The following is a 27951-nucleotide window of genomic DNA, read 5'->3' as shown; positions in this document are numbered from 1 at the left end:
TGAAGGAATCCGAGGTTGCAGCACTGCGTAATAACCGCCTTTTGTCTGTTGAGAAACGTTCCACATTTCCTGCCATTGTTGTCTTGCGTGATCCTTGACTTCACGTAAGTAGTCTGTATAAGGAAGGTGCAGACCCAGGACGGTGCCTAAGGTTGCCGCTTGTTTGGCTAATGCATCAACTTCATCATTATAGAGGATACCAGAGTGGGAAGGTACCCACAACAAATGGATCGTCCGGCCCGTGCGTGTGCTGCGAATATATTCAGATATCACATCCAAGATATAACTGTTGGTTGTTTTGTTCCATCGACTGTACTGAATGTTTTTAAGAACGCTTTGCGAGTCAGATACTATCAATACCTTGGGGAAGGAAGTGCTAAAGACAAACTTAAGTGCTTCAAAAACTGCCACTGTCTCCGCCGTAAAAATAGAAGTGCTCGTAGGCAGGTTGAAGGTTTTGCGGATCTGGATCTGAGGACAGAAAAAAGCGCATCCTGTATACTCTTCTTGCGGAATTTTGGAGCCATCGGTATACACACAGAGAAAACCCGGCCATTGTGCTTGAACGAGACGATTGAAGCCAACGTTGACATTAGTACTGTCCAGCCAGGTGGCATGCATGAAGATTTGCACCAAGTATTTCGCAGCTGCGCTTGCAATTAACTAAATATTATTTTCAGTGTTATGTTAATGTGTTTTCTTATTTTGCTCTTCAAATTGTGCTTTTCTGCGTTATCATGTGAAATATTGTGACAATAATGGCGTGTGGAAAACGCATCACTAGCCTCCAAAGTAAACTCGAAATAATAGTGACGACGAGCGTAGCTTATCAGCACCACTGTGTAATGAATTAACAGACATTCAAAGTAATAATTTGGTAATTGTGCATAGGGAAATGGAGCGGGCGGCAAATAATGGCGTAGAAAGTGAAACAAATAGTGAACAGGGAAGCATTATCGATCGATCGGTCGGCAACAGCTCGCCTCAGGATTCTGAAGTGACAGGACACAATTTTGCGAATACTGTAGATTCAGGTTTTGCGTCCTCACCGTTTTCTGAAATAAGTCAAGACACATTTTCTGCTTTTCAAAATGCGAATATTGCCGTTTCAAATGCACTGCCGAATAGCACTGAGGAACATGTTTCAGACACCATTGCATTGTTACTACAATTAATGCAACAAATGGGACAAAAGCTTCAAAAGTTTGACACAATGCAACAAAATCAGAGACGAACACAGCAAAAGTTAGACACAATGGAACAAAATCTTCAAAAGTTAGACGCAATGGAACAAAATCAGAGACGAACACAGCAAAAGTTAGACACAATGGAACAAAATCTTCAAAAGTTAGACGCAATGGAACAAAATCAAAAACAGTCACAGCAACAGCTTCAAAAGTTAGACACCACACTTGAACAAACACGTGAAGGTTTAACTGCTGAGTTACTTAAAATCGAATCTAAATGTCAAAAAGTCTGTAATGACGTAAAAACATAAATTTGTGAGCATTTTCAACCTATTTTTTCGCGTCATGAAAATGCATTACAGAATCACGAAGCAGCCGTAAAAGAACTGCAAACTATTGTTCATGAAAATCACGACACCTTGCAGGCTAAAATTGACTCAGTTGCATCTACTGATTCGGTTACGCAACTTGCAAATCCTTTCTTTCAGGAGTGCTAGTTCTGCAAGGTTCGCAGGAGAGCTTCTGTAAAGTTTGGAAGGTAGGAGACGAGGTACTGGCAGAAGTAAAGCTGGGAGTACCGGGCGTGAGTCGTGCTTCGGTAGCTCAGATGGTAGAGCACTTGCCCGCGAAAGGCAAAGGTCCCGAGTTCGAGTCTCGGTCGGGCACACAGTTTTAATCTGCCAGGAAGTTTCATATCAGCGCACACTCCGCTGCAGAGTGAAAATCTCATTCTGGAAACATCCCCCAGGCTGTGGCTAAGCCATGTCTCCGCAATATCCTTTCTTTCAGGAGTGCTAGTTCTGCAAGGTTCGCAGGAGAGCTTCTGTAAAGTTTGGAAGGTAGGAGACGAAGTACTGGCAGAAGTAAAGCTGTGAGTACCGGGCGTGAGTCGTGCTTCGGTAGCTCAGGTGGTAGAGCACTTGCCCGTGAAAGGCAAAGGTCCCGAGTTCGAGTCTCGGTCGGGCACACAGTTTTAATCTGCCAGGAAGTTTCATATCAGCGCACACTCCGCTGCAGAGTGAAAATCTCATTCTGGAAACATCCCCCAGGCTGCGGCTAAGCCATGTCTCCGCAATATCCTTTCTTTCAGGAGTGCTAGTTCTGCAAGGTTCGCAGGAGAGCTTCTGTAAAGTTTGGAAGGTAGGAGACGAAGTACTGGCAGAAGTAAAGCTGTGGGTACCGGGCGTGAGTCGTGCTTCGGTAGCTCAGATGGTAGAGCACTTGCCCGTGAAAGGCAAAGGTCCCGAGTTCGAGTCTCGGTCGGGCACACAGTTTTAATCTGCCAGGAAGTTTCATATCAGCGCACACTCCGCTGCAGAGTGAAAATCTCATTCTGGAAACATCCCCCAGGCTGTGGCTAAGCCATGTCTCCGCAATATCCTTTCTTTCAGGAGTGCTAGTTCTGCAAGGTTCGCATCTCGTGGTCGTGCGGTAGCGATCTCGCTTCCCACGCCCGGGTTCCCGGGTTCAATTCCCGGCGGGTTCAGGGATTTTCTCTGCCTCGTGATGGCTGGGTGTTGTGTGCTGTCCTTAGGTTAGTTAGGTTTAAGTAGTTCTAAGTTCTAGGGGACTTAATGACCACAGCAGTTGAGTCCCATAGTGCTCAGAGCCATTTGAACCATCTGCAAGGTTCGCAGGAGAGCTTCTGTAAAGTTTGGAAGGTAGGAGACGAGGTACTGGCAGAAGTAAAGCTGTGAGTACCGGGCGTGAGTCGTGCTTTGGTAGCTCAGATGGTAGAGCACTTGCCCGCGAAAGGCAAAGGTCCCGAGTTCGAGTCTCGGTCGGGCACACAGTTTTAATCTGCCAGGAAGTTTCATATCAGCGCACACTCCGCTGCAGAGTGAAAATCTCATTCTGGAAACATCCCCCAGGCTGTGGCTAAGCCATGTCTCCGCAATATCCTTTCTTTCAGGAGTGCTAGTTCTGCAAGGTTCGCAGGAGAGCTTCTGTAAAGTTTGGAAGGTAGGAGACGAGGTACTGGCAGAAGTAAAGCTGTGAGTACCGGGCGTGAGTCGTGCTTCGGTAGCTCAGATAGTAGAGCACTTGCCCGCGAAAGGCAAAGGCCCCGAGTTCGAGTCTCGGTCGGGCACACAGTTTTAATCTGCCAGGAAGTTTCAGGTTTTTATGTTGGTAACGCCATGTAGCACTGTGTATGAAAATCACTGGCTATGCTGTGTGCAGTCTGTGGCTGGTTAGTATTGTTGTAATATTCGCTATTGTAGTGGCAGTTGGGTGTTAACAGCACGTATCGTTGCGCAGTTGGAGGTGAGCCGCCAGCAGTGGTGGATGTGGGGAGAGAGATGGTGGAGCTTTGAGAGCGGATGATCTGGACGTGTGTCCATCAGAGACAGTAAATTTGTAAGACTGTATGTCATGAACTGATATACATATATTATGACTTTTGAACACTATTAAGGTAAATACATTGTTTGTTCTTTATCAAAATCTTTCATTTGCTAACTATGCCTATCAGTAGTTAGTCCCTTCAGTAGTTAGAATCTTTTATTTAGCTGGCAGTAGTGGTGCTCGCTGTATTGCAGTAGTTGGAGTAACGAAGATTTTTGCGAGGTAAGTGATTCATGAAAGGTATAGGTTATTGTTAGTCAGGGCCATTCTTTTGTAGGGATGTTTGAAAGTCAGATTGCGTTGCGCTAAAAATATTGTGTGTCAGTTTAGTGTTGATCAGAATAAGTAAAGAGCGAAATGTCTGAGTACGTTCAGTTCTGCTCAGCTGTTTGAAAATCAAATAACGTAAGGGGTTTACCAGCACAGTAATTCAATAGATTTTCTAAGGGGACGTTCCAAACTTAGCATCCAAAAAAGGGAAGCATGGTCAGAGGCCACAGTGAATTTTCTTCCACACAAATAATACTTGAAGCAGTTCACTCGAAATACAAGTAAATACACTGAAAGGTGGCTACACTGTATGAAAGGTGGCTACACTGAGCCACAGCGCCAAAAATCGCGCCAGAGAGAGTATTGTTCCGCCGCCTCCACTGGCAGTGCTCATTGAGAGGTAGCGGCAGGCAGTCCTTGCCGAGCAGTTGTGGTGGACACTGCTTGTATCTGAAGTTGGAATGAGATGGGGTAGTAGTGAGTGTTTGTTCGATGTTTTATGCAGCTATGTGATGGGAGAGATAGTAGATGTTGTTCCAATGGAGATATTGTAATGATCTGAGTGCTTTTCGTCAATATAAATTAAGGTAACTAACTACTGTTCTTTATTTCTTATTATTTGTGTGTCCTGAATAATGTGTCATTACAGGTTCAGTCAACAAAGCATCTGGCGTGTGTTCTTGTATTAGAGTGTAATTCTGGGTTTCTTGCACAATTATAGTATTTCCAATTTTCTTTTATCACGTCAGTATAAATGATATTTAAAAATTCTTGTCTTGTCGAAGAAGAACCGTGCCAGATGTGCGTTGAGTCACACTCCCACATACAGAACAGTTATACTTGTGCTTTGGTTTCGTAGGTTTTATAGTTGCTGGGGAATTAATTAATTAATTGTGTTAACGAAAATTTTCATTTCATTCTTTGTTGTCATTCTATGCAGTCAGATAGCGTAACAATTAGTTGTCAGGGCCAGCCGTTTACGAGACTTGCGTAATCGGACATACAGCGACAGGATAATAAAAAAGTATTTGCATTGCATATTTATTAAGCCCCCATGCACGTGGCGACCGCTGCTTCGGATCGTCCTTTGGAATTCTTCTGATTGTAAAAATAGTAGACAGTAGTATTGTTGTAGTAATTTGTAGTTTAGTAATTGTAGTCTATTTTGCATGTGTAGATTTGGTAATTGTCATTCTTCTAATGGTATTTTTTTTTCTCATAATTTTTTCTTTGTTGTCTTGTATACGCGTTTGACAATTTAGTGCAATTATTTCAATTGTTCGTTAATCGTGTTTGAGGGAAACATTTCGTGTGAATGATATTGTTGATGATAAAGTGTCATTGTGTGTAATTTTCATATAGTGACGAGTTTTGGATATTTTGTAAATGATTATGCGATCAATGAAAAAGGCAAAAATGATGAATAGTGAGAATGACGAAATTGTTGACATGGCGAACTCGCCAACACAGGACAACAGTATGATGGTAATGAAGTGGAAAACAATGTAATAAGTCGGGAAAATAGTCCGGAACCAGTTCAAGGTTTTTCTCAATCAGAAAATTCACAGAATACGAGAGTAACGATAGAAGATTCTGGAACAGTATCGAACACAGATAGCTTTACAGCTATGACGAGGGAAACTGGTTTTGTGGGAAATGTTAGGGGCGAAAAGAATTTCGAACCGGCTGATATGGAGCAGTTGATGGGTGCTATATTAAATTTGGGAGCACGAATGGAAACACATTTTAGATCTGAATTAAAAACACAGATGGGAACAATGGAAGCACGGTTAGACTCACTGGGATCACAAATGGGAACAATGGAAACACGGTTAGACTCATTGGGATCACAGTTAGGATCTGAATTGAAAACGGTGGCAACATGGCTAGAAACAGAGATGGAAACAATGGAAACACGGTTAGATTCACGAATAGGGACATGTTTCAAAAATATGAAAGATGAATTAAAGAAAGAAATCAGAGAAGAAGTACAACCGATTTTGAATTCTCACAATAATAGATTAATTGCAGTAGAGATTAGACAAAGGGAACAGGATAGAGAACAGGAGGAAAGAGATCGCGTGATAGTACAGAAATTTTCAGAGTTAAATTTACAACGTGCAAAAGATAAGAAAGAAATATTTGAGAGAATCGAGGAATCCGTACCAGATGACAGATGAAATAACCTAACACAACAGTATGAACAGTTAACTACTAAATGTGTTAATACTGAAACCCGAGTCGCGACACTTAGGAAGACGTAAATAAACAGAAAGAACAAATAGGTGACTTATCGGAAAGAGTGGAGGAGATTTCAGATAAATTGACAAATCTTAGTTTGAATGGGGTCAGAGATTCAGATGACACAGCTCCATTGCCATTTTCAGAAACCGAAGAGTACCAGAGCATTGAAAATCAGGGAAAATTTAATGAACGCGTTAAAAGGGAAGTTGAGGCATTACGAAAGCAAGTCAAACAAATTGAAGGCGAAATCGTAGGAAAAGACAGCAGAAGAAATCTAGAATCACAGGTAGCAGAGGGCTTTGAAGAATGTAATTTATTTCATTTACGGGATGCAACAAGAGAGCGCCAGGCGCGCGAACTTGAGAATAATCGACATTTGGACTGGGACAGACGCGGTAGGTCTTTGTCGCCACGAGGCGAAAACTTTGACTATAAACACTTCTTAACTGTTCGGAAATTTAAGAACTTTCGCAAATCTAAGAATGACATTCATCCATGTTCATGGTTAGATCAATTTACGTACGCACTTCCGCTAAATTTGCCACTAAGTCACAAACTGAAATTAATGTGCAGCTATTAATGTCCTCAGGGGATTCACTACTCTAAGTGAATATGTGCCGTAGCGAGCATAGGGCCCCGAGCTGTAGTGGTGCTATTTCTCTTTTAGTTTTCTGTACCGCTGCCTACCCTTTTACTGTTCTTTGCATCTATCGAAACAACTCTTCAACTATCAATCTATCTAGAGAGTAAGTAAACAATAACCTGATATGACTATTTTACCCAAAAGTGACTTTGGAAATTACCGTTTGGACTTACTGTATCTTCGGCAGCATTCATTCGTAGCTTAAATGAAATTTTACCTGTTTATCTTCGTGACAATATTACTTCATATGTTGACGACATTCTTATTGCTAAATGTTCTTGGAGTGAGCATAACAAAATTTTGGATTCATTATTACGTATTTTTGCAAGAGTTGGCATTACAGTGAACTTGGAAAAATCTGAAATTGGTCGTTCACAGGTGAAATTTCTCGGTCACATTATTTCTACAGAAGGTATTCTTCCTGATCCAGAAAAAACTAGACGCTATTCGTAATTATGCTGTTCCTACCACAAAACGTGATGTTCGTAGTTTCCTTGGTGTCTGTAAATTTCTTAGACGCTTTGTTAGATTGGACGATTTGGCCACACCTCGTTTTTGCGATCTATCTGGAAAGTTCTTTTTAAATGAAAATCGGTCGACAACTCTGTTTGGTTAGTTTGTATTCCTGATGAGTGGGTTAATAAGCTGATTTGGTATACGCATTTCAGTTATGCGCACTTTGGTTCCAGAAAATGCTTTCATAAATTACGAGAAAATTGCTACTTCAATAATATGGAAAAACGTATTCGATTTGTTCTTGCCAAATGCAAATTATGTCAAAAGGCTAAACCGCCGACAGTTTCTCACAGAGCACCGTTGTTTCCTATCATTCCAGCAAAATTAAAGGACATGGCTGCAGTTGATTTATTCGGTCCAGTGGTTCGATCTACTAATGGTTTTGCGTACATTTTCGTAGCAGTGGAGTTGACATCAAAATATGTGTGTTTTACACCGTTACGCAAAGCAACAGCTCGTTCAGTATCTAATGCTTTCATTAACCATTTTCTTAAAGAAGTGGGTCATGTTGATAAGGTTATATCAGATAAGGGATCACAGTTTCGTTCTAAAATTTGGCTTCGTACTCTACAGCGTCGTAAAATTAAACCAATTTTCATTTCACTTTTTCACCCTCAATCTAACGCTTCAGAGAGATGGATGAAGGAAATCAATAAATTGTGTCGTCTTTATTGTCATCAGAATCACAGAACGTGGGATCAGTATCTTCATATTTTTCAAAACATTCTGAATGAACTCCCTAATGATTCAACTTCTTTACCGCCTATACTGATATTAAAAAACAAAGCACCGACAAATCGCATTTCTGAAATCGTTCCTTTTCCGCCTTCACGGAAACTGCGGCATTCTGAAGTTGTCAACCTGGCTCTACAAAATATTGCATCTGCGGCTGCTAGAAGAGAGAAATCAGCTAAGCGTCCTGGTCGTTTAAAAATCTTGTCAGTTGGTCAAAAGGTGTTAATTAAGGCTCATCGTTTGTCTCACAAAGGAAAAGGCTTGTGTCGGAAATTTTTTCTGCTTTATAATGGTCCATATAGAATTCGCAAAATTATTCATGATAACACTGTCGAAGTAGAAACTCTTAAATGACGACGCTCTAAGGGAATACATCATATATCTAACGTTAAAATTTTTGTGGAATGATATACTTTTGAAAAATTTTTTGTAGAATGACATACTTTTGAGGAACTAACAGCTACATGTAAACATGCGGAGAGTACAAGGATACCGCGCTGTGTTTTGGCGGTGGCACATACTCAAAGCAACAGTCAAGTCTGCGCGCCGCACAGGGCAGTCGTTGACCGCAAACAATCACTTCCTACGTCACGCGCCTACAGCTGATCGAGCGCTCAGTGCGAATGCACTGACAGCCGTAAATAAATACACAGTCTAATTTCTCCGATTAAAATCAGTATAAAGCTATAGTGACTTGATGAATTCTGTTATTAACATTAAGTATTTTTCAGGATACGGTTCTGTAAAATATTTAAGAACTTCAGGTAAATTCTGTGCGTGTCCGACGTTAAGACGACTTGCTATCGAGAAAATTTCAGGAAAAATGTCATTTCGAAGAAGAAAGTAATAAACTAAAAAGGTAATTATTAATTGAGTTTATTTTTCAGGTAACATATTTCCACTTAGGTACGTACTTTAGACGTAATTTGCTGCTCGCGATTACGTGATTCATACTTTGTGCTAATTACATGTTCTATGAATTTGCTGGTGAAGCGACGTGCTTGCGTACGTTAACTGATTTTGACAATGATTATCCATGAATTGAGTTGTAACTTGTGTATATTATGCATCGCTTGGCTGCACTGCTTTTTCACTGATGTCATATTTTTAATTATGTGCCTGCTGTGCCTATTTATTTAAATTATAATTGTCACCTGATTAATTGTGCTGATGTGGTTAGGTATGTAAGTTATACTTTGTGATTTATCTGCTTGCGCCTTCATGTTTACTTATTAAGATACGATGCTAATGACCTGTTTAGTACGTAAGATATATGTTTACTGCTATGCGTATGGATTGCACATTTACACATTTCTGCTTGTTGTCATAACTATACTTCAATTTGGTATATAGCAATGCTGATGTACAGTGTACAAACATAGAGTTTAGGTTACACTATGGTACTAGTTACAGATTGTTCGCTTGGCAGAGCCTCGTAAGATTTGTGCTGCATCCACTTGTTGACATTCTGTTCTCTACTGGTATATTTACTCGCTGTTGCTTGCCTTGCTTACGCTCAGTGCCTTATATTTTTAAGATAAGAAAATGAACTGCTATAATTCGACGAGCGACTTTAGTACAAGAAACGTCATAGAAGTCACATGAGCTGGAGGTTTTATGGAATCTGTATAAATTTGTGCTAATAGAAAGGAAGCTAACGACATGACATACCAAAACTAGGTTTAGACCATTGACAGTTATTACACTGCATTTTTTTGTGAGCAACTAAAATAGGAAGTGACACTTGACACAAGAAATACTCCATATGTTTGCTTCTCTTTGTCATAATTCTTGAAGTGGTGTACACACTGTGAAATATTAGGATCATTCACACTCCGTAATCGGACTTACTTACTGAGAGTTATTCGAACTAAGTCTGTTAGAGGTCATGTATGCATTCTTTGTTTATAATTCATAATGAGTAGAAGATTTTGGTCAGATGGATTACACAGAGGTTGTGTGTTGACAGTGTGTCTTCGGATTGTATGGGATGAGGAGGTTTGCATTAGGATTTTATCTGTACTTGTTCGACGAAACTGACTTGAGGAAAGAGTTGTTATGGAAGTGAAATGATATTGGTAATATTGGAGTTTTTGTGGACAAGAGGTAAGGTAAATGATACTGGCAATAAGGTTTATATGTAGCGACGTATTGAAGAGGTATTATTGAAGTATTGAGGTTTTGTGATGCTAATGGTTATTGGAGTTTTGGTGGATAAGAGGTAAAGTAAGTGAGGTGCATATTTTTTTTGTTGGTCTATATGGAACAAGGAGGATGAAGATAGCAGACTAGAACACTAAAATGGAAGGAAGATTGTCTACACACACTTTGTTAAATCACTAAGCAGTATGTACTTTTTTTTTGGAGAGAGGAAACATTGCATAACTTGGCACACTGACAGTTGTTCAGCAACCGTACATTTTGATCTGGCTTGGCAAACATTGGTCTTGACATGATGACTATGACGTTGACTTAACTATTATTGACTGTTATACATTGCTGCCACTACTACTTGATACACATGATGAACATGAAATTTGACAGAAGTGGATCCAGACAGTTAACACTATACAATTACACAGTAGTACTTAATGTGGATGAAAGGTGAGTGAGTGTGTTTTGTGTGTTTTCCTTTCCTAATCCTACCCACCTATCTCCTAAATATTATTTTATTTGTTTGTAGTGGCTTGCACTGACACCCATAAATATTATAGGTTTACTGATGTTTGTGTATTTGTAATAGTAATATGACAATTATCTAATATCATTTGTGTGTTTGTTATGATTTGTATGTGTAGTGTAAGAGCATTGTAAAAGCATTTGTAAGTGTATTCAAACTATTGTTCATGCTTGAACTGTCTAATTAGTGATGATGAAATTATGGACTGTTACTTGTACTTTTTCTACATGATTGGTGCCACTAGGACATGTTTAATTTGTGCTGAGGAACAGTGTGATCAGTGATAGTTGTTTAATGTCATTTGTCGGTGTCTGCACCTACTCAACATTGCTGGGTGCCACTGATGGACTGCTTCTACTGCAATGATGTTACTTCTTGCTGTCTGCACCTACTCAACTTTGCTGGGTGCCACTGATGGACTGCATCTATTGAAATAATGTCACTTGTTGGTGTCTGCACCTGTTCAACATTGCTGGGTGCCACTGATGGAACTGCTTCTACTGAAATGGTGTCACTTGTTGCTGTAGCACCTGTTCAACATTGCTGGATGCCACTGATGGACTGCTTCTACTGAAATGATGTCACCTGTTGGAGTCTGAACCTACTCCACAATGCTGGGTGCCACTGATGAACTGCTTCTACTGACATAATGTCACTTGATGGTGTCTGCACCTACTCAACATTGCTGGGTGCCATTGATGGACTGCTTCTACTGAAATGATGTCACCTGTTGGAGTCTGCACCTACTCAACATTGCTGTGTGCCACTGATGGACTGCTTCTACTGAAATGATGTCACCTGATGGTGTCTGCACCTACTCAACATTGCTGGGTGCCACTGATGGACTGCTTCTAACGAAATGATGTCACCTGTTGGAGTCTGCACCTGTTCCACAATGCTGGGTGCCACTGATGGACTGCTTCTACTGAGATGATGTCACTTATTGCTGTCAGCACCTATTCAACAGTGCTAGGTGCTACTGCTGGAACTGTGAACTACTTGTTGTGAATATTTGTATTAACTGATTTTTTGTGTATTACTGTTTGTGAAAAGTTATAACACTCTTACCTGCTCATATTCGTCATTGCTGACGCTATTGATTGAACTGTTTAACCACATAATACTTGTGTAAACTATTATGTAAAGTCACATGTATGAAAGAATTTGTATTGCTTAGTGTATTTTGTATATTAGGCTATTGAAAGGTCAGTGCAAAGCCAAAATTTTATCTAGTTATATGATATTTACGTATTAATATTATCTTTTATTTTTGTCTGTATTTTTTTTTGACGAATTTGGTGGTATTTTCACCACCAATGCTGGCAAAAATACCATCAAATTCTAGCCCGTGGAGGAAGGGCATATGAAAGGTGGCTACACTGTATGAAAGGTGGCTACACTGAGCCACAGCGCCAAAAATCGCGCCAGAGAGAGTATTGTTCCGCCGCCTCCACTGGCAGTGCTCATTGAGAGGTAGCGGCAGGCAGTCCTTGCCGAGCAGTTGTGGTGGACACTGCTTGTATCTGAAGTTGGAATGAGATGGGGTAGTAGTGAGTGTTTGTTCGATGTTTTATGCAGCTATGTGATGGGAGAGATAGTAGATGTTGTTCCAATGGAGATATTGTAATGATCTGAGTGCTTTTCGTCAATATAAATTAAGGTAACTAACTACTGTTCTTTATTTCTTATTATTTGTGTGTCCTGAATAATGTGTCATTACAGGTTCAGTCAACAAAGCATCTGGCGTGTGTTCTTGTATTAGAGTGTAATTCTGGGTTTCTTGCACAATTATAGTATTTCCAATTTTCTTTTATCACGTCAGTATAAATGATATTTAAAAATTCTTGTCTTGTTGAAGAAGAACCGTGCCAGATGTGCGTTGAGTCACACTCCCACACACAGAACAGTTATACTTGTGCTTTGGTTTCGTAGGTTTTATAGTTGCTGGGGACTTAATTAATTAATTGTGTTAACGAAAATTTTCATTTCATTCTTTGTTGTCATTCTATGCAGTCAGATAGCGTAACAATTAGTTGTCAGGGCCAGCCGTTTACGAGACTTGCGTAATCGGACATACAGCGACAGGATAATTAAAAATTATTTGCATTTGCATTTTATTAAGCCCCCATGCAACACTCCTGGAAATTGAAATAAGAACACCGTGACTTCATTGTCCCAGGAAGGGGAAACTTTATTGACACATTCCTGGGGTCAGATACATCACATGATCACACTGACAGAACCACAGGCACATAGACACAGGCAACAGAGCATGCACAATGTCGGCACTAGTACAGTGTATATCCATCTTTCGCAGCAATGCAGGCTGCTATTCTCCCATGGAGACGATCGTAGAGATGCTGGATGTAGTCCTGTGGAACGGCTTGCCATGCCATTTCCACCTGGCGCCTCAGTTGGACCAGCGTTCGTGCTGGACGTGCAGACCGTGTGAGACGACGCTTCATCCAGTCCCAAACATGCTCAATGGGGGACAGATCCGGAGATCTTCCTGGCCAGGGTAGTTGACTTACACCATCTAGAGCACGTTGGGTGGCACGGGATACATGCGGACGTGCATTGTCCTGTTGGAACAGCAAGTTCCCTTGCCAGTCTAGGAATGGTAGAACGATGGGTTCGATGACGGTTTGGATGTACCGTGCACTATTCAGTGTCCCCTCGACGATCACCAGTGGTGTACGGCCAGTGTAGGAGATCGCTCCCCACACCATGATGCCGGGTGTTGGCCCTGTGTGCCTCGGTCGTATGCAGTCCTGATTGTGGCGCTCACCTGCACGGCGCCAAACACGCATACGACCATCATTGGCACCAAGGCAGAAGCGACTCTCATCGCTGAAGACGACACGTCTCCATTCGTCCCTCCATTCACGCCTGTCGCGACACCACTGGAGGCGGGCTGCACGATGTTGGGGCGTGAGCGGAAGACGGCCTAACGGTGTGCGGGACCGTAGCCCAGCTTCATGGAGACGGTTGCGAATGGTCCTCGCCGATACCCCAGGAGCAACAGTGTCCCTAATTTGCTGGGAAGTGGCGGTGCGGTCCCCTACGGCACTGCGTAGGATCCTACGGTCTTGGCGTGCATCCGTGCGTCGCTGCGGTCCGGTCCCAGGTCGACGGGCACGTGCACCTTCCGCCGACCACTGGCGACAACATCGATGTACTGTGGAGACCTCACGCCCCACGTGTTGAGCAATTCGGCGGTACGTCCACCCGGCCTCCCGCATGCCCACTATACGCCCTCGCTCAAAGTCCGTCAACTGCACATACGGTTCACGTCCAAGCTGTCGCGGCATGCTACCAGTGTTAAAGACTGCGATGGAGCTCCGTATGCCACGGCAAACTGGCTGACACTGACGGCGGCGGTGCACAAATGCTGCGCAGCTAGCGCCATTCGACGGCCAACACCGCGGTTCCTGGTGTGTCCGCTGTGCCGTGCGTGTGATCATTGCTTGTACAGCCCTCTCGCAGTGTTCGGAGCAAGTATGGTGGGTCTGACACACCGGTGTCAATGTGTTCCTTTTTCCATTTCCAGGAGTGTATAATAATATCATCTGAATACACATGACATAAAGTAGGTTTCAGTACTTGGAGCAAAAGTCAGTAAGTCACTGGCAGGTGCATTTATGAGGCTAAAAGACAGGTGTAAAAACCTACACAATCCTGAGGGGACCACAAAATCGGTCTTTCGCCAGTCTTAGGGTGCAATCGAAATTTGGTGCTAGACAACGCATATTGAAGGTGGTAAAAATACCTACAGTTTGCTAATCAGTCTAGTGTTCTTTCACTATGGGGAGGAGCCCAACTATCAGATGTAGTTTCCTTATTTACCACTTTCATATCAATACATGGATGATAGGTCTTCTCTGCACTGATCGACGTTTTTGGCACAGCCAAGATTGGTGATGCCCAGAGCCTTGCAGCTAATTGTATTATCCCAGAGGCAGCCAACTGCTGTTGGATAGTATACTCAACAACAGAGTTAGTTGTAATGGGAGTCTACGTCTGAGCAATTGACTTAGCATCGCCAGTTGGACTTTTATGTTGCACAATGTCAGTTCCTGGCAAATGTTGCCATTCTTCGAACAACCAAACATGTTCTTCTAACACTGGGCACAAAATATTTTACTCAGACTCTAACAAATGTGCTAAATTCTCATATAACTAATTTTTAAATAGGGGCGAAATTGTGCTAACTTTTCTTACAGGAAAATGCTTCTTTCTCTTGCGCTTGAGTTGATTCTCACACTGATTTTCTTCCTCTATCACCACCTGACCACTAGCAAGTATTATTCCACGTGGAATGTCTACATCTCCTTGCCCAAAATTGCCAGCATATACAGGGACACAAAATTTCTTTCCCACTGTCTCTGTCTCGCTTATACTTCACTTGATTTTGTAGCCTGTCAAAAAGTCTTTCTGAATCAACCAGAAAGACAGATCAGGTGGTGTTCAGGTTTTGATATCTATCCAGAAAACATCCCCCTGACACCACTGAATTCGATAGTGGTACTAGTTCCAAATGCCCATGTCTGCAGTTCTGTTGGAACCTGTGGAAGGGTCCTTATTAAGTTCCTTCTAAATAGGAAGGGGGGGGGGCGGAGGGGGCACAGGTGCCACCAAAACAGTGGGCTGCCTCGCTCAATCGAACAATGTGTATTCTATAGTACATACACTGGTACCGTTTCAAGAAGTTGTTTCCTAGAATAATATAGACATCCCTTCTGAATCTATTAAAAACTACCATATGAAAACCGTACTTCTATCTGTAAATTAATACACATTCCTGTGGATACTTTCGCTTCTTCGCCCAATTCTCTGATGCTGTGATGCATCATCTTGAATGGAAGTTTATCGCCATGAGAAACAAGCAATAATCTAACTTGAGCTCCTGTGTCTACTAGCATTTTAACAATCCTCTCCTGGTCCTACCTTCTAAAATTACATTAGCTGTCTCGTTCATATTTCCATATTGGACAGGATTATTTGCTATTGCTGGGGATGAGGGTGGGTGACGGGGTCTCCTTCTTCTACACTCCAGGAAATGGAAAAAAGAACACCTTGACACTGGTGTGTCAGACCCACCATACTTGCTCCGGACACTGCGAAAGAGCTGAACAAGCAATGATCACACGCACGGCACAGCGGACACACCAGGAAGCGCGGTGTTGGCCGTCGACTGGCGCTAGCTGCGCAGCATTTGTGCACCGCCGCCGTCAGTGTCAGCCAGTTTGCCGTGGCATACGGAGCTCCATCGCAGTCTTTAACACTGGTAGCATGCCGCGACAGCGTGGACGTGAACCGTATGTGCAGTTGACGGACTTTGAGCGAGGGCGTATAGTGGGCATGCGGGAGGCCGGGTGGACGTACCGCCGAATTGCTCAACACGTGGGGCGTGAGGTCTCCACAGTACATCGATGTTGTCGCCAGTGGTCGGCGGAAGGTGCACGTGCCCGTCGACCTGGGACCGGACCGCAGCGACGCACGGATGCACGCCAAGACCGTAGGATCCTACGCAGTGCCGTAGGGGACCGCACCGCCACTTCCCAGCAAATTAGGGACACTGTTGCTCCTGGGGTATCGGCGAGGACCATTCGCAACCGTCTCCATGAAGCTGGGCTACGGTCCCGCACACCGTTAGGCCGTCTTCCGCTCACGCCACAACATCGTGCAGCCCGCCTCCAGTGGTGTCGCGACAGGCGTGAATGGAGGGACGAATGGAGACGTGTCGTCTTCAGCGATGAGAGTCGCTTCTGCCTTGGTGCCAATGATGGTCGTATGCGTGTTTGGCGCCGTGCAGGTGAGCGCCACAATCAGGACTGCATACGACCGAGGCACACAGGGCCAACACCCGGCATCATGGTGTGGGGAACGATCTCCTACACTGGCTGTACACCACTGGTGATCGTTGAGGGGACACTGAATAGTGCACGGTACATCCAAACCGTCATCGAACCCATCGTTCTACCATTCCTAGACCGGCAAGGGAACTTGCTGTTCCAACAGGACAATGCACGTCCGCATGTATCCCGTGCCACCCAACGTGCTCTAGAAGGTGTAAGTCAACTACCCTGGCCAGCAAGATCTCCGGATCTGTCCCCCATTGAGCATGTTTGGGACTGGATGAAGCGTCGTCTTACGCGGTCTGCACGTCCAGCACGAACGCTGGTCCAACTGAGGCGCCAGGTGGAAATGGCATGGCAAGCCGTTCCACAGGACTACATCCAGCATCTCTACGATCGTCTCCATGGGAGAATAGCAGCCTGCATTGCTGCGAAAGGTGGATATACACTGTACTAGTGCCGACATTGTGCATGCTCTGTTGCCTGTGTCTATGTGCCTGTGGTTCTGTCAGTGTGATCATGTGATGTATCTGACCCCAGGAATGTGTCAATAAAGTTTCCCCTTCCTGGGACAATGAATTCACGGTGTTCTTATTTCAATTTCCAGGAGTGTATTTCCCCACTGTGGATATGCATTTTGTCTGTTATTTCATGGAGAATTCCGCTGTTGATAATTCTGTCCTGATTTTGTGGGCAGCTGCTGCTTGTGTGTCCAGTCACATGGCATTTTGTGTACCACAGCTGCCGGCAGGGCTCGGTAGTACAGTTTGGGTTCTCACAACGTTTGCAGTGTGTATAATTTACAATAATACAGCAGGGGGCATTGCTTCATGATAGAGTGAAAAAAAAAACATCCTGCCTGATTGTGCAACAAAGATTATCCTATTGCTTCGTGTATTGAAGTCGGTGAGGCCACCTTGACATTTGTAGCTATGTGCGCATTCATTCTGTGTATGAAGACATTAATTGCTCTAGCACCGGGTTCCCCAATCAGCACCTCATTGCACATAGTGCCTAAATCTTCATTCGGATTTTTCTGCAATGTAGATAAGCAGTCTCTGTAGTAACTTTTCTCTGAATAGCGCTCTGCTGGACCCCGAGCCCCAAGGCTTCAAATGTACATACACCTGTCGCTGCAGTGACCTGTCTATGTGTGTGTGTGTGTGTGTGTGTGTGTGTGTGTGTGTGTGTCTGTGTGTGTGTGCGCGCGCAACTTGACAACTTTAAGCTCGCCAAGTTAAGCAGAAATCTATCTGGCCAGTAATAAGTATTCCCTACATCTCAAACAGTCTGTAGGAAAGTAGTGACATTAATTTTTGTTTGATTTTCTGGAAGAGTCAGGGATAAGAGTTACAGCCAAGAGACCACTTACAATGATTGGTATAGATGCACAGAGCTGGCTGCTGAGACCACTGATGAACTGGCTGGATTTTTGGTTGGTTTCACACATTCGCGCCATTTCGCCACACTGTTGCAGTGACTGCAGTTTCTGGAGGGTAATTTTATTAATTTGTTCATTGTAAGCAGCAACATAGTCCTTTCTGCCTCTTTCAGCAGCGACTTCCTGCCTCTCTTGTGACTGAGGACATAATTCAGGCATGATTACAAAATAAGGGAAAAACCGTTACTTAGAGACTACAAAACTTTTAACAGAGCTCACAAGAGGAGGCCACGACGGTGGGATCACGGATTTACTCCAAACTTTGTAAACCTTTAGTGGGCCATTAAAACAACATAATGAGCTAGTAGTAAGGTGCTCTACTCTGGCAATTACGAGAAAATCGGATGAGAAGTTTTTTACGTGTAACTGATCTGTTCAAAGGTACTTACTTAATGGCAGACGTCACTGTGGTCTATCCGTTTTTGTTTGGTTTACGCTACGCTACATAGATTCTCGGGCGTGGGAAGTATAAGAGTCGAGTGTGTACAGTTTGAGTGGTTAAGTAACTTTCCATTAAAGAAAGTTTTCTTGCAGTATGAGTAAAGCACATCCCCCAGAACTGAAGAAGTTCATGGACAAGAAGTTGTCATTAAAACTAAATGGCGGACGTCTTGTTACGGGTATTCTGCGTGGATTTGACCCGTTCATGAATTTGGTCGTTGACGAGACTATTGAAGAATGTAAGAATGGAACGAAGAACAATATTGGCATGGTGGTTATTCGTGGTAACAGTATTGTGATGTTGGAGTCGCTGGATCGAATATGAAGCAATGTCTGTGGATTTTGGACCAGGATGATTGCATTAGAGTGTTCTGGTGTAAATAGTGTACCTTTCCAACAACAAATTTACATTACGCTGTGCCGTCTTATTGATTATTATGACATTCATTTTGAGGACGTGTCATTATGACAGAAGTATCAACAGACAGTCATTAATCTTACTTGTGAAGTATTGTGTGTAAACTATGTTCTTTTCAGTGTCTGTGAAAAATGTGACTGAAGTGTTTAAGTGAAATGAAAAAGCAAAATGATATACAAAAAAAAATCGGTTAGTTTTCTCGTGTTGCAAGTGTGTCGTGCACAAGGCGACACTTTGGATCCTTTTTAATCTATATTTTTTTCATCAATGGTCACATTATTTCATTTATATGACACACACTTGCATTTTCATGAAACTGTAGTGGATTTTATAGGCTATTTGACTACTTACTATTTGTAATTTGTAATTTGAAGGACGAGGGACGGGCTTGGAGAGCCCAAGTCAAGCCTCGATAAATAACGATACGAATGATGATATTCACTATCATATGGTAAGTCACATTATGCCAGACCACAAGAGTGATATACTATTACTCGTCAGATTTGCCAAATCTATATTTCTGAAACTAATAAACATATACAACGAATTTTGGGGAAACTCTAAATGTTTTTTATCCCTTTTCATAGGTGTCCAATATGCCCCCATGAGATGCAAGGCATATGTCAATGAGGTATTCAGATTTTTCCCACATCGTAGCAAACATGTCTTGAGTTACAGCTTCCACAGCTGCTGTTATGCAATGCCTCAATTCATTCATTGTTACCGGTAACGGAGGCACATAGACAGAGTCTTTTATAAACCCCAATAAGAAATAATCACATACAGTCAGATCCGGTGACCTCGGAGGGCAGTAATGTAAGGTCCAGTGAACTGATCCAGTTTTCTGTAATCCTTTGATTTAAAAATTCCCGCATTTCCATATGCCAGTGCGGTGGTGCCCCATCCTGTTGGTAAATGAAGTTGTTCAAATCAGTCTCCAACTATGGGAAAAGAAAGTTATCAAGCATATTGAGATGAGTGCTTCCTGTAACAGTGTTCTCGGCAAATAAAAATGCACCTTTTCCCGTGACACTGCACAAAACACATTAAACTTTGGAGAGTCTCTCTCATGTTGTACAACTTCATGTCGTTGTTCCGTATCCCATATTCTCACATTATAATTGTTCACATTTCCATTTAAATGAAATGTTGCCTCGTCACTAAGTGCTAAGTATGGAAGACAACTGCTATCCTCCATCTTGGCCAAGAACGAAATTACAGAACTCCACACTTTGTTGTTTGTCACATTAACGAAGAGAAGCTGTATTTTGTATGGTTTCATGTGTAAACATCGCCGCAACACACCCCAGACGGGCATCGTGGGCATGTTGAGCTGTCGAGCTGCATGGCGAACGGATTTCTGCAGACTCCTTGTGAAACTATGGCGGATGCGTTCGACATCTGTGTCAGACACTCGGGAATGGCCCAGCGATTTGCCTTTACACAAACAACCTGTTTCTCGGAATTGTTCATACCATCGTGTAATGCTCTCTGTTGTAGGAGGATCCACACCACACCCGGTACGAAAGTCACGCTGAACAGTTATTACAGACACGCACTGTGCCAAACGTAGAACACACAATGTTATCTTTTCTCCCGACACCATTTCTACTAGAGATGGGCAAAACTGTTCTTTTCAGAGATCGGATCAGAACTGTTCACTCCCTGAAATGAATTAGCTCTTTTTCATGACTCACCACTCATTTACAATAGAAAATAAATGGAAGGCACATTGCCCTTTAAACTTGGTTTATTCCAGTACTATACCTGTATTTTGATCTTATTTGATCCTATTTTGAAGTAACACAGATAATGAGTAAGAATTTTGTATTGTTTATTGAAATTTCCACGATATGACAAAGTTTTTGATTATTGATTTATTTTGCACTATCGTGGGTTTTTGGGTGATCGGAAAATGTTGTAACTTGAGATTTACATTAACAATATATTTGGCTATAATGTATTAAAATTTCATTAACCTCATACAAATACATCGCAAGCCATATATTTTTAAAGTGAACGTTTCCTTTCGAAGACGCCTAAAATCGCAAAATCCGTTCCAGAATAAGAAAAAATATACAAATTTGACTGTAAAACGAAAGTGCTGCATATAGCCTTATGCAGAGTAAAACAAGGAAAATATTGGTGTATCACATTTTGCGATACATTTATCGGTTCGCTCGTAATTAAAGCGTAAATTCGAGTGTCCATAATAAAAATCCTATAGTAAGAGGAGTCGTCAGGAACCTAATCTGATCAGTTTAAACAAATAAAAATAAAATAAAATCAAATGATGTATACATTACATAATAATGTAATATACATAGCGGTATTACTACGAAGAACAATATCCAGTAGAGACGAACTCCGATGCAGGAGCACTGAGTCGAGCAGGTCGAGCCGCGAGCTGTATTACTGCGTGAGCTAAGACCGCAGAGACCAGAGTGACACCTGAGTTGCTTTGCTCAACGCTCTGGCTAGAGTCGAGAACGGTGGGGTGAGCGTTGAGCGGGCGAGTTCCGAGGGTGGGGGGAGCGGTGAACGGCCACCACTCACCCGCTCCGAGACAAATCGTCCGTTCCCTTGCGAGCAGGTTGTTGCAAGTAGTTCCTATGTTATCCGCTAGATGGCTCTCTGTCCTGTTGCTCGCATCAACTGCCCAGAGGGCAGGACGTGTGACTGAAACGATCGCCGACAGAGTGCGATGCGAAGTTAAGCTGCGCCAGACACTGTACGCGGCAGACGACGCACAGAGACGGCACGGCATATGTGAAACACAAAATCCAATGGGGCACTGCACAATGCAGGCAGCCAAGGTAGAAGCAGGGCAGAGGCCGGCGCTGGCTGTGTTGTGTGGCGTGCATTGTGCTGTGACCAGCAGAGGCACTGCTGATATGCTCCATCTCTCTCTCTCTCTCTCTCTCTCTCTCTCTCTCTCTCTCTCTGCCGTGGGAAACGTTTGGAGCTACCGTTCTTTTTTTCTGAATCACTGATTGTTCACTCCTTTGAAAGATTCAACTCTATGAATCAGTTCAAGAGCTGATCCCCCATCTCTAATTTCTACTAGAACTGAAGTGAGTGCACGCTACTGCTACCTAGCGGGAACCATCTAAAACTCGAAAGTTTGCTCTTTCCAACAGTATGTCGTTCACACTCATATCTCAAATAATATAATAGTTTTGACTTTTTTTAAATTGGGAGATTCTTTTTGATACACCCTGCATTTTCTCTCAAATATATAAATTAAATAATATGACCAGTAATGAAAAAATAGATTAATAATTACGTTGGAGAGTGAGTCGAACCGTCGCCTCATTTAAGTTCGTCTTACAAAGGTCGAACGCTAATCGCTTAACCACCATGAACTCTAATGTGCAGTCCCTACACACAGACATATAAGTTACATAATAGATGCGTGAAACTTATCTTGCTATTCTCTCGGAATTGCACATTGTGCTGTTTTAATGACCTACTTAAAGTGTACGATATTTGAAGTAAGTCTCTGATACCAACGTCGTGGCCTCCCCTTGTCAGATAAAAGTTAGTCTATCCACAACAATGGCCAAGGATTGCCCACAGGGAAGTGACGACAGAGTGCACACATGGCTAACAAGATTGAGTTTCGACTTTGAGAACACACGGCGGCAGCATGTGGCGCAGTGTCACCAGTGATAATGATACGTCAATGGCAGGTACAATGCACACGACCCTTGTGTATTTGCCTGCAACACCATGTCCAGAGTTGAATCATGGCGAAAGTTCCAGTTGTCATTGATGTCAGCCGTAGCAGTTGGGGCAGTGGGTCAGGCAGAATCGGCACCCTAAGTGTGATAACATATGGTGGATTCTAAAAAACGTGTCAGGATGGTGAAAGGGCTACCTGCGGCTGAAGTGAAGTTGAGTTGTGACCCATGCACGTCTTCATGCACATGGGTGCACCTAATCGCCAAACAAAATAAAGAAAACGCCTCGAGGCATAGTCAGGCCCAGCTCACCACACTGTCTGCGACGACTAGATGAACCTATGGGCTAAACAACGTACAGTCAGCTCTCTCCTGTAGAGACTGTAGTGCAGAAACCATCGGCAGAGGAACAAAACATTTATATAATGGATCTAATGGTGATTCGGATCCTACTTCTGACACCAGACTGTCCAGGACTGGATGGAGGTAAGGCACTGCAGGAAATGGGCATGTAGGAGTGTACGAGATCGTCGAATAAGATCAGTAAGGTTTTTTCAGAAAGTGACCAGTGTGCCAGGTTTATTCAAAAAGACTATCACAAAGAGCCCAGGGGTAACATATTCGACTCATAATCAAACGCCATGTTTCCCGAGTTCGAAACTTGTCATTGCTTAAATTCTGAATAAAATTCATCAGCAATTGTGACCGAAGACTTCAGGGCAATGTCTTGCCCTTGAGGTGTGAAATTGCCCCTAAAAGGCGGAAGAATCAGCAATGATAAGCGCAATGAGAATACAGAAAGCATTAAAGACATATAATGTTTATCTACAAGACATGTGGTCTGTAACTGAAGAAGTGCCATGATGATCTCTCCATTGGCAAAAGATTTCACACTAGTTCCCAGTCCTCCATTAAGATTTCTGAGAGGTGACTGCCAAGGGTGGGGTTGGGTTGGGTTGCTTGGGGGAAGACACCAAACAGCGAGGTCATCGGTCTCATCGGATTAGGGAAGGAATTCGGCCGTGCCCTTTCTAAGGAACCATCCCAGCATTTGCCTGGAGCGATTTAGGGAAATCACGGAAAACCTAAATCAGGATGGCCGGACACGGGATTGAACCGTCGTCCTCCCGAATGCGAGTCCAGTGTGCTACCACTGCGCCACCTCGCTCGGTACTGCCAAGGAGGAGTTGACCACGAGAAAAAGATTGAATAATCAACGAAAGGGTAACGTTCTGCGAGTTGGGGCGTGGAATGTCCAAAGTTTGAGCATGCTAGGGAAGCTATAACATCTGAAAAGGGAAATCCTGAGACTCAATCTATAGTGAGGGTCAGTGAAGTGAAATGCAAAGAAGATAAGAATTTCTGGTAAGACGATTAAAGGGTAATATCAATAGCAACAGAGAATGGTGTAATGTGAGTAAGATTCTTCATGAGTAGCAAGATAGGGCAGAGAGCAAGTTATTGCGAACAGTTCAGTGACAGGACTGTTGTCATCAAAATTTACAGCAAACCGACACCAATGATAATAATTCAGGTATAGATGCTGAAACCGCAAGCAGAAGATGAAGAGATAGAGAAAGTATATGAGGATATCGAATGGGTAATTCAGTTTGTAAAGGATGGTGAAAATCTAATAGTAATGGGGGATTGGAATGCGGTTTTAGGGGAAGGAGTAGAAGAAAGGATTACTGGATATGGGCTTGGTAGCAGGAATGAGAGAGGAGAAAGAATGATTGAGTTCTGCAATAAATTTAAGTTAGTAATAGCGAATACTCTGTTCATGAATCACAAGGGGAGGAGGTATACGAGTTCTTGGAATAGCCTGGGAGATATGGGAATATTCCGGTTAAATTATGTCATGGTCAGGCAGAGATTCCGAAATCAGATATTGAATTTTAAGGCATACCATGGAGGAGATATATACTCAGATCACAATTTAGCAGTGGTGAAAAGTAGGCTGAAGTTTAAGAGAATCATCCAAAATAATCAACATTGAAGGAATTAGAATACAGAAGTACTGAGGAACGATGAGACGCATTCAAAGTTTGCTAAGTATATGGATACTGCAATAAGGAGAACCAGAGTAGACAACTCAAATGAAAAAGAGTGGAACCTCTAAAAAGAGCAGTCATAGAAACTGGAAAGAAAAACGTATGTTTTAGGAAGGTAGCTGCGAAGAAACCATGGGTAACAGAAGAAATACTTTAGTTGAGCGACGAAAGAATGAAGAACAAAAATGTTCAGAGAAATTCAGAATAGGGAAACGCAAGACACTTAGGAATGAAATAAATAGGACGTGCAGGGAAGCTGAGGCGAAATGGCTACGTGAAAAATGTGAAGAAACCGAAAAACAATGATTGTCAGAAGGACTGGAAAAGAAAATTGAGCAACATACATAAGAATGGAAAAGAAAATTGAGAAACTGTTAAATGACAGTTAGTTTGGTTTTAGGAAAGTAAAGGCACCAGAGAGGCAGTTCTGACGTTGCAGTTGATAAAGGAAACAAGACTTGTAAGGTGGCAGAATAAATGAAGGTCAGATTTGCACCTTACATGAGAGCTTTATACATCGCAATGGGAAGGTGAATATGGCACCTAACTTAATTCGGCGGTAATGAGCAAATTTGCCTAGCAGTATGTAATGCAAAAAGGAATGACATTCAATCGACGGCAATTAACACACCGTTCCTACAATCCATGTTTGAGCGGAAGGTGAAACAAGCAGAGAGAGGCGTTTTAGCTTGGAATTCAGAGGGACGATGCAGAGGCAAGGCTGCGCTAAGGGAGTTTCCACAAGAACCACTTAAAGGCGTGTCCCAGGCAGAAAATTAACGACCGTCCAGGTGACTCAGATGGCGAGAGCGACTATAACGGCCCATCTGAGGGAAGACAGGAAAGAAAGCTTTTAGAAAACTGCATTTCGGAATTCCCAATGGATACGAAACAAGACCAGCGACGTATTTTCGATCACGTGTCCGGCAAGTGGTACACACGTGAGAGAGTCAATGTACGCATTTAGGCGTCTGCAATGGGCACAAAACGTCCGATTGGCGGAAACGCGCTAGGGAGGAGAAAAGAGCCAAAGTTTCGACGCAATTTAATAGTAGGAACCTTGCGATTGGTAGAGAGAGTTTCTAGAAAATAAGAAGAACGCTCCTATTGGTTGAAGAAAGCCAGGACGTGAAGAACGAAAGAACCCAGGTGGGGAGACAGTTCGGCTATGAGTAAGACAAGACAGAAATTTTCGAGAACTCTTCTCTGAACTGGCACCAAGAGCAGAACGAAGTGCATAACGCTCTGTACGGCCCAAAGGAGTAATTTGTGTGAACACTGCGTTCACAGGGGCTGATATCCAGCTAGAAATTAGCTGTAGCATTGTTTAGCTCCAACTGTGGAGAAACGAACCAGCCAGTTAGTTAATTGTTATTGTGAGAACTGAGAGGGCATCATAATATGCACGCTGCTCCAACCATGCGCGTGTATATCGCCACATTCTAAGACTAGGTATGAGAACATGTTCTCTCGCATAACGAGAAACATAGGGAAAGTTTCTGCTGGAAAATTAAGCAAAGGTGTAATTAGTTTTACAGGAATTTCAGCGGAAGAGAACGGCCTAGCAGATGACAACTCATCGTAGCTTAAGGTATATACCACATGCAGAGGCATAAACTTGTTGGTTCACCAGCTTGCGTCCACTGTAAACTTGCGCAACCTAGCATAATCTTTTGCTCAATTTGTCACATAACTAACCACCCACTGTAGACTTGATTGTCATCCTAAAAATAGTATCAAACTTTGAACCGTAATTGTACGATTATTGTAGTACTGGCCAACATCATAACGTAAGTGTAGGAACAATTTTGTAAAGAAACTTCTAGTTAAACTTTAATGTTGTCATGTTTAGGAAAATGTAACTTTCTGATAGTTAATATTTAATGTTGCTGTGTTCAGGATTATTTCACTTTTTGATGTTGACGAGATGCGTTATCCTGACAATCGTTTTTTTGCTGTCACATTGAAAACTGTGTAAAATCGTGTATTTTTGTGCTAATATTGCGACATTAAACATGTCATTTCAACTTACACAGTCGTCTTCAATACTAGATTAAGTAAACCAAATAATATTGCACCTTACAGACTTAAGAAAAATCGAGACAGACTCATAGGATCTGTCGACCAAGAAAAAGCGTTTGACATAGTAAAATGGTGCAAGATGTTCGAAATTCTGAGAAAAATAGAGGTAAGCTATAGGAAAAGACAGGTAATATACAGTATGTACAAGAACCAAGAGGGAATAACAGGAGTGGAAGAACAAGTACGAAGTGCTTGGATTAAAAAAGGTGTACGGCAGCAATGTAGTCTGTCGCCCCTACTGTTCAATCTGTACATCGAAGGGACAATGATGGAAATAAAAGAAAGGTTCAAGAGTGGAATTAAAATTCTAGATGAAAGGATACCAGTATAAAATTCGCTGATGACATTGCTATCCTCAGTGAAAGTGAAGAAGAATTACAGGATCTGCTGAATGGAAAGAACAGTCTATTGGGTACAAAACAGAACTGAGAGTAAATCGAAGAAAGACGAAAGTAATGAGATGTAGCAGATATGAGAAAACTGAGAAACTAAACATCAAGATTGGTGATCATGAAGTAGATGAAATTAAGGAGTTCTGCTACCTAGGCAGTAAAATACCCATGACGGACGGGGCAAGGAGGACATTAAAAGCAGATTAGCACTGGCAAAAAGGGCATTCCTGGCCAAGATAAGCCTACTAGTATCAAACATAGGCCTTAATTTGAGGCAGAAATTTCTCAGAATGTACGTCTGGATCACAGCACTGTGTGGCAATGAAATGTGGACTGCGGGAAAACCGGAACAGAGAAGAACTAAATCATTTGAGATGTGGTGCTAATCAAGATTGTTGAAAATTAGGTGGCTGATAAGATACGAAATGAGGAGGTTCTCCACAGAACTGGAAAGGAAAATCATATGGAAAACACTGACAATAAGAAGGGACTGGAGACAGGACATCTCTGATAGCTTCCACGGTACTAGAGAGAGCTGAACAGGAAAACTGAGATAGGAACACATCCAGCAAATAACTGTGGACATAGGTTGCAAGTGCTTTTCTGATAAGTAAAGATTGGCACAGAAGAGGAATTCGTGGACTGACGTGTCGAACCAGTTGGAAGTCTGATGACTGAAGAAAAAGGGGGGGGGGGGGGACACAAAGTTTATTATAAAAAAAGACAGTCCTGCCGTATTAACTCAGCTCACCCTCTTCTCCATGGGTTACAGAAGGTCTTAAATAAAGCCAACTCCAACTTCTGCTCAGTTCCGACTCAAATTGGGATGATCACATGGAGAAAAGCTGCAGAGACTGAGTAACAGTTACCTGATGCATGGGGTCTGTCTAAAAACCACATTGGGATTTGGAAAAAGGTAATTAGTTTCGATATATGAGATTGCTACGAAAATGATTAACATTGG

The sequence above is a fragment of the Schistocerca cancellata genome, chromosome 3, assembly GCF_023864275.1.
Source record: "Schistocerca cancellata isolate TAMUIC-IGC-003103 chromosome 3, iqSchCanc2.1, whole genome shotgun sequence".
Lineage (NCBI taxonomy): Eukaryota > Metazoa > Arthropoda > Insecta > Orthoptera > Acrididae > Schistocerca > Schistocerca cancellata.
This window is presented reverse-complemented; position numbering follows the sequence as displayed.